General features: G+C 39.6%; 1 pseudogene; it reads right to left on the minus strand.

Moving 5' to 3' along the window:
• Window positions 1-5,011: 5,011 nt before the first annotated feature.
• Window positions 5,012-5,706, minus strand: LOC138082298 (rRNA-processing protein FCF1 homolog pseudogene; annotated as a pseudogene).
• Between the last annotated feature and the right edge of the window lie 6,898 nt (window positions 5,707-12,604).

Consider the following 12,604-nt stretch of genomic DNA (forward strand, 5'->3'; position numbering starts at 1 on the left):
TAGCCATGGCCAGAATGGGCAGTGACAGGGCACTGACTGGGAGGTAGGGCAGTGAGTGAAAGTCACTTGTGTCCGACTCTTTGCGATCCCATGGACTATACAGTCCATGGAATTCTGCAGGCCAGAATACTGGAGTGGGTAGTCTCCTTTCTCCAAGAGACATTCCCAACCCAGGGATAGAACCCAGGTCTCCCACATTGCAGGCAGATTCTTTACCAGCTGAGCCACAAAGGTCCTTTAACTGCCATACTAGAGTTAAGTGGTTATGGTATTAAAAGTATTCTGAATTTGACTATTTACTTAGCGTTACCAGTGTGATGTATGTGTGTGTGTATTATTTTTGTACTGGGCCTTCGTTGTACTAGACCTACTGAACTAGATCTTTGCTGCTTTTCTCTAGTTGTGAGGAATGGGGGCCATTCTCTAGCTGTCATGCGTGGGCTTCTCTTGTTGTGGAGCATGGGCTTTTGGGTGCATAGGCTCAGTAGTTGCCGGGAGCCAGTGTGAGGAATCCCGCCCGTGACAAGGTCATGAGGAAGGAAGCTGACATACGCAAGGTGTGCTCAGACTTCAGGGACCCCTCTGGAAATTCCTAAGCATGTACCCCAACAAAAATCTGCCGGCTTTTGTGCTCTGCTTTTCCACTCTTCTGACATTTTCTGGAAAAAGTCAATTCAGGGCTTTAGTCTTCTGCATTTGAAAGAGTGTTTCAATCCAAAAACCCCTCTGATGGCTTTCTAGCCTGCCTGCAGGACTCGTACAGCTGCGCATGTGATTGTTTGAGGCCTCCTGACCGCAGGAGGCACAGGAAGCTTAAAACATCCTAGGAATGTAGGAGCTTCCGAGGAGTCAAAATCTTTAGAATAGGACTGATTAAAAGTTTCATTTGTTGAGTCAATGCTTGCTGGTGAATTTTCATATCCTTTATTTTTAGATATAGTTGGTATATAGAAAAACAAGTAGTAGACCTGGTATTAGCAACATTAGACCATTGAATTAAGTACTTTCTTTGTTATAACCCACTGTGCCTTTGTTCTATAGAGATGTAACTTTAATGCTTTAAGGAGATGCAGATTAAAGAAAAACACTTCAGGAGAAACAAAATTAACATTCATTAAGGAAGAGAGCCAAAAAGTGTTAACAAGCCTCTTGGCCAGAAGATAATGTAAATCACCTGAGACCTTTTGTATACAAAAAGATATACAGAAAGAGTCTGGGCTGTGAACGCTACATAATTTTGTGTTACCCATTGATCTCCATGTTTTATCAAAAGTATAAAAGGCCTTCTGAACAATAAAGGATGGGACCAGCTTCTCGGACCAGTTTCTCGAACTAGTCTCTCGGCCTGGTTTCTTGGGAATCTGGCTCCCCCCGTGTCTCTCTCTCTCTCTTCTTCTCTCCCTTTCCCTCTCTGCTATCTGTTTATAAGCCATCCAGTTTGTGGTATTTTGTTATGGCATCTTGAATGGACTATATCAATTAAAATAGAATTGTTTATTGAAATTATTTTTCTCTTGTAGTGCTTTCTTCCTCCTTCATATACTATACACTTTGGTCTTGATGATTGTACCCCTAAGCACTTTACATATATATTTACCTCTTTATATACAGATATTTTTCAAGATGATCAACAAGATCATAATTGCATATGTTTAATATTTTTCCTGTGAAAGAACACATGGACAGCTTTCTAAGTCAGTACATTCAGTTATACTTCAGCATTCTTTAAATGCTATATGAAACTAGATAGTATGGACAATGTGATTTAAAAAAAAACACTTTTTCATGTAATGAAAATCTTGGTTGTGCCCAATTCATTGCTCTTGTAAGCCTGTTCACTGGGAAAGTTACAAAACTATTTAAGGATATGTGTGTGTGTGTGTGTGTGTGTGTGTGTATGAAAGACTGCTAGCAATGCAATACAATCCTTTCAGTTCAAGAAACTGAGAGATACAGAGGGCAAGAAATTTATCTAAGGCCAGATTTAAACCATGTCTGACGCCAGTGATCATAAAATTTCCATGAAACACTGCCAGCCTTTCAGCTTATATACTTAATAAGGAAGAATGGACTCTTATTAATGTGATTGATAGATTTCTTGAGTAATTTTTGAAATCCAAGGCAGTAACTGTCATGTATTTTCATCTTGTCACTCTTTTGCTAAGTATGGTTCTTAAACGTCAGGGACGTTTTTGTTGGGAGGATGAACATTACAAGTTGTTTTTGGAATAGAGAGTTGAGGCCCCGGGTCTTCAGATTCTTTTCTTCTCTCCTCTCTTCCTTTTCCCCTTTTCTTTTCTTGGTTATTTATCCAAGGCTGCCCATAGGGATCATCTGAGTACTCTAGTACATTTAGCCTAAGTAATGGGGATACAAAAGAACTCTGAACAATGGGAGCAACAACAAGGAAGTTAACACTCCACAGTAGGGATAGGGTTAAATGGGTAGCTTGGCTATAAGAGAAGGTGAAGAGTCTTTTCTGCTTGGCGATGGACATACTTGGTAATGCTTGAGTTGAAAATTGAAGGATGAGTAGACATTTTTCAAGTAGGGAGGGCATGCTAACCATAGGGAACAGCATGTAAGCGCTTGGTGTTCTGAAAATAATTGGTACAATCAGACAAATGTCTATTTTCTATCCTGGGATTGGCAGGAGTTGCAGTGGGAAGTAAGAAAAACCAAATCGCAGAAGGCCTGTCCCCTGAAAAAACTCTCTTGCCTCCAATCTTGTCTCATGTTGCAGGAATCATCTAGATGAGAGATGAGGGCCTAAACTGTGGGATGAGACATGATAAATTTGAGAGATTTAAAGATTGAATCAATGCCAGCTGAAACTTAGCCAGGGTCCTAGTTCTGTTGAATCTCAAACTAATTGGGAGACAAAGTTAGCCAAGAGATGGGAAAATTGGTAGTTAGCCAATTTCTTGTCTGATTCAAGATTTCCTGAGTTACTTGATATATCCATGTCCAAGGCACTTTCTCAGGGACAATAGAAGGCATCTCAGTGGATGGGATTCTAAATTGCTTTTCAGGACAGTGTGAGAGTAGTTAAAACTTATAAAACAATCCTGAAGTAATGGGTTTAAGATAGAGTTTAAAGCTTGAATCCTGGTCAATCCTAGTGTAAAAGGTTGCTAGGACTTGAGTCTTAGTACAATGTATTTCCATTGCAAAGGCCAACAATAAATGATGTCTGTCTTGCTTTGTACTGTACCATAGTAATTGAGATGTTTATGTTTCAAAGGAGAATAGCATAGAGGAACATTAATACTATATCCCCATTCCTAAAATTCTCACCTACCTTGTTATTCTAACTTCACCAATGTGATAGTTTGGACTGTCCACACCAGCAAATTCCTGACTAATCAACTTCAAAAATCTAAATGAATGATGTTCCATTGAAAAGAAAAAAGGCCCACTGGCCCTTGTAAACAGAAAATAAACTTAATTCCATGAGTTACTTAATACCTTCTTATTTTCAGGAGCAGAAGGATCAGGCTGAGAAAATGTGTAAATAGGGGCAGAGCTGAGAGCTCCCCACAAGAGTCAATTGAAGATAAAGGCATTGGTGCTAGGACCTCATGTGGCTGGCAATTCCGCAATCAGTATGTCTGGAACAAACACCACCAAGAAATAAGGCACTGGAGAGTGTTGACACTTTCATTAGCGGATGCAGCAAAGCAGGGTCAAAGTTTCATTTGATTAACTGAGCCCAGTCATGTGCCCATGCCTGGTTGCCAAGATGACAAGGAAAAATTGAGTACACCTGTGCACTTCAGGACTTCCCTGGTGGCTCAGAGAGTAAAGCATCTGCCTGCAATGCAGGAGACCTGGGTTCCATCCCTGGGTTGGGAAGATCCCCTGGAGAAGGAAATGGCAACCCACTCCAGTATTCTTGCCTGGAAAACCCCATGGATGGAAGAGCCTGGTAGGTTACAGTCCACGGGTAGGTTACAGTCACAAAGAGTCAGACACGACTGAGTGACTTTACTTATCACTTATTGCTCTTCTAGATTTGCAGCAGGAGGTAAGTAATGTTAGACACCAAGGCTCACTTAGGACCCAATAAGAATGGGTTCATGCTGGGTATAATCTGTTGCCACACTCATGCTGTATTAAAAGCTACCACAGACTTAGTGGCTTAAAACAGCCGTTTATTATGATCACAAGAGAATGTGTCCACTGGGTAAGTTCTGCTGGGTTTAACTTCACAACCTGGTCCTGGCTAGGCTTAGTCTGGTGACTGGCTTGTGCTGGCTAGTCAAGAATGATCTCAGCTGGGGTTATTGGCTCTATTCTATGTATTTCATCTTCTAACCAGATTCCCTGAGCAAGTTCTCATGGGAATTGCATGGGTCTAATACCCAGGCTTGGACTTGGCACACTGTCAGTTCTACCACACTCAACTGGCCAAGGTCCAGATTCAAGGGATGGGGAAATTATAGTTCCTCTCTCATGAAGAGGTAGAATCTAAGACCAATTCTAAAAACAGCTATCTTTCACCTAGCCACCCAGCTTCTTTTCTATTCTGATATTATCAGTAATTATAAGTAAACATCCATGCATGGGTCCTTTTTCACACAAATGGTTATGTTTTCACACAACATTGTACTTGACTATTTGCATTTTATGCAACTTGAAGTATACCCCATAGTCACAGATGTATACATCTGTAGCATTAATTCCTAAAAGTAGAATTACTGAGTCAAAGTGTATATGCATTTTTAAAATTTGATAGTGACAAACTGCCCTCCATAAGAAATTGCACTTTTATGTACTTTCCCACCTAGAAATCTATGCAGTTGTTTTTCCAATTCCTTGCCAAAATGCTAATCATCAAACCATTTTATACTACAAATATGATTTTTATTTTTTTTATGTGAGCAATTTTCTGATTTATAAAAAGATGCAGCAAATTTTAAAATGACACAAAATATAATTTTAAAAACATTGAAAAGTGAATATATTTAACTATACTCAGCTCATTATAGAGCAAGTGGGTGAATGCAATAGTAATTCACACTATAGCATGTTTAATGAACTTGCAAAAGAGAAAACGGGTCAAAGGAAGGTGGAGAAATTTTCTCTTCTCATTAGAACCGAGGGGCTCCGTAATCATCTGGCATCCGCTCAATGTTGTACCTATGTTTAGAAATGTACATGATGGGAACTCCAGGGATCTTCCGGATTCTTCGTTTAAGGTCCCGGTCAACTGTGGCCACAATGTAACACTTGTGCTGAGTTACTCTTTGTACTAAGCAGTCATCTGCATAGGTTCCTTTGTGTGTACACGGTAATCGTTCAAATCTTGGATCCTTGGCAATCCTTAAGGCCACTCTATACTTCTGCCCCAATTTCTCAGTTTCAGCCATTACACAGTCAGTTATACAAGGGATACACTTGGCATACAGACAGTCCATCATTGACTGCACTAAGTCCAGTTTGGCCTTAATGGAAAAGTTGATAAAGTTGGTATCGACCAGGATGTGGTAAGGTGGGCCCAGCTGTGTGTTATATTGGAAAAATAAGCAGGAAGGGTGTTGGGGGACTTCTCTTTCCTTGAGTGCACTAGGATCTTTCTTTTCTTTCTTTTTTGGTTTTAATCTATCCTTTTCTTTAAGCCTCTGATCTCTGAGACTAAGCATTCGCTTCATGGTCGCATACTTCCGTGTTTTCTTTTGCTTCCCCATGTTCACGCCGCGCTGTTTCTTCCCCAAATATGATTTTTAAAAAGATATTTCAGTAAATTTTAAAATTTCAAATGTACAGAAAAGTTGCAATGACAGTAAAGTCCTGCCATATCCCCTTCATCAAGATTTCCCAATTATTAATGTATTTGCTGTGTAAGCAACTTTGTATGAATATCTATTGCCATTACTTGTTTTCTGAGCCACTTGAAAGCACGTTGCTAACATGATGCACCTTCACCTCTAAATCTAGAATACAAAGACTCTCCCTTATGAATGGTTGCATTGTGGCTTTATATTAGGATGTCAACACTGATTGAAAATACTATTAAGAAGTGGTTCTGTGTTCTCAGTTTATCACATCAGGAGGCACATGACATTGACCCACCCACTACTGTTTGTGTTAACTCTGATCACCTGCTCGAGTTGGTGTCTGGAGAATTTATACAGGGAGAAGCCTGCCATTTCCTCCTTAGCAATTGAGAAGTATTTTGTGCAAAGATTTATATTAACACATTTTTAAAATGTGAACCAGTTTCAAAGTCTTTATTGAATTTGTTACAATATTGCTTCTGTTTTATGTTTGACTTCTGGCTGAGAAGCATGTGGGATCTTAGCTCCCAAACTAGGGATCAAACCCACACCCCCTGCATTGAAGGGCAAAGTCTTAACCACTGAACCACCAGGGAAGTCCTTTGCGGTAAGTTTTCTAATAAGAAATGGGATCCTGGCCCAATTTCAAGTATCTACCCACCAGCCTTAGCATCCATTAACAATTCCCACTTGAATCAATCAGCATTGTAATCATTGCCAAATGGTTTGGTATTTTCCGCATTTCTTCTACATTTATTAGCTGATATTCAACTGTAAGGGCAGGCATTTCCTTCTCTCTAATGTGTGTATATTAGTATGTGCTTATATAATTCAATGGATTGCAATTCATTACTGTCCTTTATTTTTAAAATTTAATTGAAGTATAGTTGATTTACAATATTGTGTTTCAGGTGTACAGCATAACGATTTAGTACTGCGCAGTACACTCCATAATAGGTCATTACAAGATAATAGGTATAATTCCCCATGCTATACAGCATATTGCTGTTGCTTATCTATTATATATATATATAGTAGTTTGTATCTGTTAATCCCATGCACTTAATATTTCCCTCCCCACTTTGGTAATCACAAGTTTGTTTTCTATATCTGTGAGCCTGTTTTGCATAAGATCATGGCATCCGGTCCCATCACTTCATGGCAAATAGATGGGGAAACAGTGGAAACAGTGTCAGACTTTATTTTTTTGGGCTCCAAAATCACTGCAGATGGTGACTGGAGCCATGAAATTAAAAGATGCTTACTCCTTGGAAGAAAAGTTATGACCAACCTAGATAGTATATTCAAAAGCAGAGACATTACTTTGCTGACTAAGGTCCGTCTAGTCAAGGCTATGGTTTTTCCAGTGGTCATGTATGGATGTGAGAGTTGGACTGTGAAGAAGGCAGAGCGCCGAAGAATTGATGCTTTTGAACTGTGGTGTTGGAGAAGACTCTTGAGAGTCCCTTGGACTGCAAGGAGGTCCAACCAGTCCATTTTAAAGGAGATCAGCCCTGGGATTTCTTTGGAAGGAATGATGCTAAAGCTGAAACTCCAGTACTTTGGCCACCTCATGTGAAGAGTTGACTCATTGGAAAAGACTCTGATGCTGGGAGGGATTGAGGGCAGGAGGAGAAGGGGACGACCGAGGATGAGATGGCTGGATTGCATCACTGACTTGATGGACGTGAGTCTGAGTGAACTCCGGGAGTTAGTGATGGACAGGGAAGCCTGGTGTGCTGCAATTCATGGGGTCACAAAGAGTCGGACACGACTGTGCGACTGAACTGAACTGAACTGATGAATTTGTAAGTGGGGTTATATAGTTTTTTCCTTCTGACTTATTTCACTAAGCATAACACTCTCTAGGTTCATCTATGCTACTGCAAGTGGCAGTACTTCAATTTTTATAGCTAAGTAATATTTTATTCCATATATACCACATCATCTTAATCCAATCAGATACTGATGGGCACTTGGATTGCTTCTGTGTCTTGGCTTGTATATAGCACTGTCACAAACATGGGGGTGCATGTATCGTTTCAAATTAGTGTTTGTATTTTTTCCAGATACAAACCCAAGAGTGGAATTGCTGGATCATATGGTTGTTATAGTTTTAGCTTTTTAAGGAATCTCCATACTGTTTTTCACTGTGGCTGCACTAACTTACATTCCCATGAACAGTGCAAGATGGTTCCCTTTCTCCACATTCTCACCAACAATTGTTGTTTCTGGACTTTTTGATGATAGCTGTTCTGACAGTTATGAGGCAATACCTCCTTGTGGTTTTGACTTGCATTTTTCTAATAGTGATATTGAACATCTTTTCCTGTGCCTGTTAGCCATCTCTATGTCTTCTGAAGAGATATTTCTCAAAAGGTCTCTGTCCATTTTTTTAAATTGCATTTTTTTAATGTTATTGAGCTGTGTGAGCTGTTTGTCTATTATTTCCTTTGTGCAAAATCTTTTTAGTTTAATTAGGTCTCATTTGTATATTTTTGCTTTTATCTCTTTTGCCTTAGACTGATTCAAGTAAATACTGTTAATGATTTATGTCAGAGTGTTCCATCTATTTTCCCCGAGGAGTTTTATGGCTTTTGGTCTTTAAAACCATTTTGAGTGTATCTTTCTTTGTATATGGTGTGAGGGAATGTTCTAATCTCATTGTTTTACATGTGGCTGTCCAGTTTTCCCAGCACCTTTTAAGAGACTGTTTTTCTCCATTGTATAGTCTTGTCTCCTTTGTTATAGGTTAATTGACCATAGGTGTGTGGGTTTATTTCTGGCTCTCTATTCTGTTCCATTGATCTGTATGTCTATTCTGGTGCCAATATCACACCATTTTTATTACAGAGCAGTATACCTGAAGTTTGGGAGGATTATACCTGAAGTTTGGGAGGATTATACCTTCAACCGTGGACACTTTTCTCAGGATTTCTTTGCCAAGTTGGGGTCTTTTGTGGTTCAGTATTTTTCACAGAACTAGGACAAATAAATTTAAAATTTGTTTGGCATACAAAAGATCCCCAAATAGGCAAAAGAATCTTGAAGTAGAAGAACAGAACTAGAAGTAGCGTGCTCCCTAACTTCAGGCTCTATTACCAAGCTATGGTCATCAAAACAGTATGGTACTGGAAAAAAAAACAGACACATAGATCAGTGAAACAGAATAGAGAGCCTAGAAATAAATCCACACACTTATGGTCACTTTATCTACCAAATAATGCAAGAATATACAATGGGGGAAAAGACAGTTTCTTCACTAAGTATTGAGGAGAAAACTAGGCAGCCACATGTAAAAGAATGAAATTAGAACATTTTCTCACACTATATACAAAAATATTCCAAACAAGTTAAGGATCTAAATATAAGGCTGGAAACCATAAAACTCATGAGGAAAACGTAGGTAGGGATTTGCTGTTGCTCAGTCACTTTGTCATGTCCAACTCTTTGTGACCCCATGGACTGTAGCATTCCAGGCTTCCCTGTTCTTCACCATCTTGCGGAGCTTGCTGAAACTTCTGTCCATTGAATTGGTGATGCCATCCAACCATCTCATCCTCTGTCGTCCCCTTCTCCTCCTGCCTTCAGTATTTCCCAGCATCAGGTTGTTTTTGTTTTTGTTTTTCAATGAGTCAGCTCTTCTCATCAGGTGGCCAAAGTATTGGAACTTCAGCTTCAGTCCTTCCAATGGATATTCAGGACTGATCTCCCTTAGGATTGACTGGTTTGATCTCCTTGCTGTCCAGGGGACTCTCAAGAGTCTTCTCCAACACCACAGTTCAAAAGCATCAATCCTTCAGTGCTCAGCCTTTATGATCCAACTCTCACATCCATACATGACTACTGGAAAGACCATAGCTTTGATAATACAGACCTTTGTTGGTAAAGTAATGTCTCTACTTTTTAATATGCTGTCTAAGTTTTTGACATAAATTGTAGTAATATCTCTTTTTGGATCTTTCTCCAAAGAGAAAACAAAAATAAAAAAACAAATTTGACCTAATTATACTTAAAAGCTTTTACACAGCAAAGGAAACCATTAACAAAATGTAAAGACAACCAATGGACTAGGAGAGAGTATTTTCAAATGATATTACTGATAAGGGGTGAATATCCAAAATATATAAAAAGCTCATATAATTCAATTTCAAAAAAGTAAACAACACAATTTAAAATGGGCAAAACACCTGGACAGACATTTTTCCAAAGAAGACACACAGATGACCAATAGATATATAATAAGATGCTCAACACTGCGAATTATCAGAGAAATGCAAACCAAAGCCCATGAGATATTACTTCACATCTGTCAAAATGGCTATCATGAAAAAAGACCACAAAAGACAAACACTGGCAAGGATATGGATAAATGGGATCCCTTGTACACTGTCTAGACAACATATTAAAAAGTAGAGACATTACTTTGCTGACAAAGGTCCACCTAGTCAAAGCTATGGTTTTTCAAGTAGTCATGTATGGATGTGAGAGTTGGACTATAAAGAAAGCTGAGCACCGAAGAATTGATGCTTTCAAACTGTGGTGTTGGAGAAGACTCTTAAGAGTCCCTTGGATTGCAAGGAGATCCAACATGTCCATCCTAAAGGAAATCAGTCCTGAATATTAATTGGGAGAACTGATGCTGAAGCTGAAACTCCAATACTTTGGCCACCTGATGTAAAGAACAGACTCATTGGGAAAGACCCTGATGCTGGTAAAGGTTGAAGGCAGGAGGAGAAGGGAATGACAGAGGATGAGATGGTTGCATGGCATCACCGACTCAATGGACATGAATTTGAGTAACTCCGGGAGTTGGTGATGGACAGGGAAGCCTCACATTCTGTAGTCCATGGGGTCTCAAAGAGTCAGACACGACTGAGCTACTGAACTGAACTATACACTGTTGGTGGGAATGTAAATTGGTGTAGCCACTGTGGAAAATAGCATAGGGTTTCCTCAAAAACGAAAAGTAGGACTACCATCTGACCCAGTAATTCCACTTCTAGGTATATATCCAAAGAAAATGAAAACATGTATTCAAAAAGATACACACACACACACACACACACACATACACACTTACACAATGGAATACTGCTCATCCAAAAATAAAAAAATAAAAATTTGTAATTTACAACAACATGGGTGGATCTGGAGGGTATTATGTTTAGTGAAATAAGTCAGACAGAGAAAGACAAATACCATATGTTATCACTTACAGGTGGAATCTTCAACCAACCAACCAAAGACCTGTGTTCATGGAAACAGAGCAAATTGGTGGTTGCCAGAATGGAGGTGGGGGTGAGTGAAATGGGTGAAAGGGGTCAAGAAGTACACATTTCCAGTTCTATTTAGTAAGTCATGGAGATGTAATTTGTAGCATGATGATTACAGTTAATAATACTGTATTGCTTGTTTGAAAGTAGCTAGTAAAGTGGATTGGAGACGGCAATGGCACCCACTCCAGCACTCTTGCCTGGAGAATCCCAGGGACGGGGGAGCCTGGTGGGCTGCAGTCCATGGGGTCACGAAGAGTTGAACATGACTGAGCGACTTCACTTTCAGTTTTCACTTTCATGCATTGGAGAAGGAAATGGCAACCCACTCCAGTGTTCTTGCCTGGAGAATCCCAGGGACGGCGGAGCCTGGTGGGCTGCCATCTGTGGGGTTGCACAGAGTCGGACACGACTGAAGCGACTTAGCAGCAGTAGCAGCAGCAGCAGTAAAGTGGTTCTCATCACAAGAAAAAAATTCTTTGTACCAATGTATAGTGACAGATGTTAGCTGGACTAGTGTGGTGATCATTTTGCATATATATAAACATTGAATCATTGCCTTGTACACCTGAAATTAATTATAATGTTATTTCAATTGTATCTAAAAAGAAAATCCATGGTGTGGCTTTTGGAGTCATAGCTGGAAGCTTGCCCTAGAATCTGTGTCAAATGATTTATAGAGCTGATGAGAGAAAACTCTTCAGTCCCTGCCTGCTTTTCAAGCAGGAGTAGGCTCAATTGTCTGTGCCTCACTCTGAGTGGATACACATGGTTATTGGACTGAGATGCTATTTTCACTACAGCAACATTTTAGAGTTTCAAAAGTGAAAAGGAAAAGAAAGTGTTTCTTTCATCACTAATACTGATGACCATGTAGGAGTTTGGAGGAGGGACCTATGAATAGAACCACTCTTCTTCACCTGACTTCAGATTGGGACAGAGAAGGGTTGATGTAGAGATTATTATTATTTTTTAATCTTTTTTTTTTTAGCTGATAAAGCTGTTGGGAGAAATGCAGTTTAGCTTTTTGGTCAAAAAGACTTGCAAATATTACACCCAAAGTTACATTTACCCACTGAGCATAGGCTAAGCTGGATTCTGGCAGGTTTCCCTAACAAGGTCCAGCCCCTGAAAAGCTCATGGTATAGAGAAGCAGAACAGACGAGAACACATACCTTTCTCAGAGACAGATCAGAGAGAGAGGTGCTAAGGAATCTCCCACATCCTTTCCCTAAACTCCTCTATCACCAGTGCACAATCTCCATCCTCCCAGTTTTCAGGTGGAGGACCTTCCATTTTGGGTGAGTGTTCCCTCCACCTTCCAATGTGTATGTCTCAAAACTTGCCTTCAGTCATCTCATCCATCTGATATTTATTTCTTTTCAAGAGTTCTTAGGATTTTCCCCCTTCTGGTGTATCTTTCTGGAAATGAAAACAATAGCCTAAAGTATTTCAGTTTTATAAAAATAAGTTAATTTTCAATCTTGATCAATGATAGGCATAGTGCCTGGTATCCTATGTCATCCAGGAGTACTTCAGGAGTGAAGT

Source organism: Capricornis sumatraensis, chromosome 7 (genome assembly GCF_032405125.1).
Source record: "Capricornis sumatraensis isolate serow.1 chromosome 7, serow.2, whole genome shotgun sequence".
Lineage (NCBI taxonomy): Eukaryota > Metazoa > Chordata > Mammalia > Artiodactyla > Bovidae > Capricornis > Capricornis sumatraensis.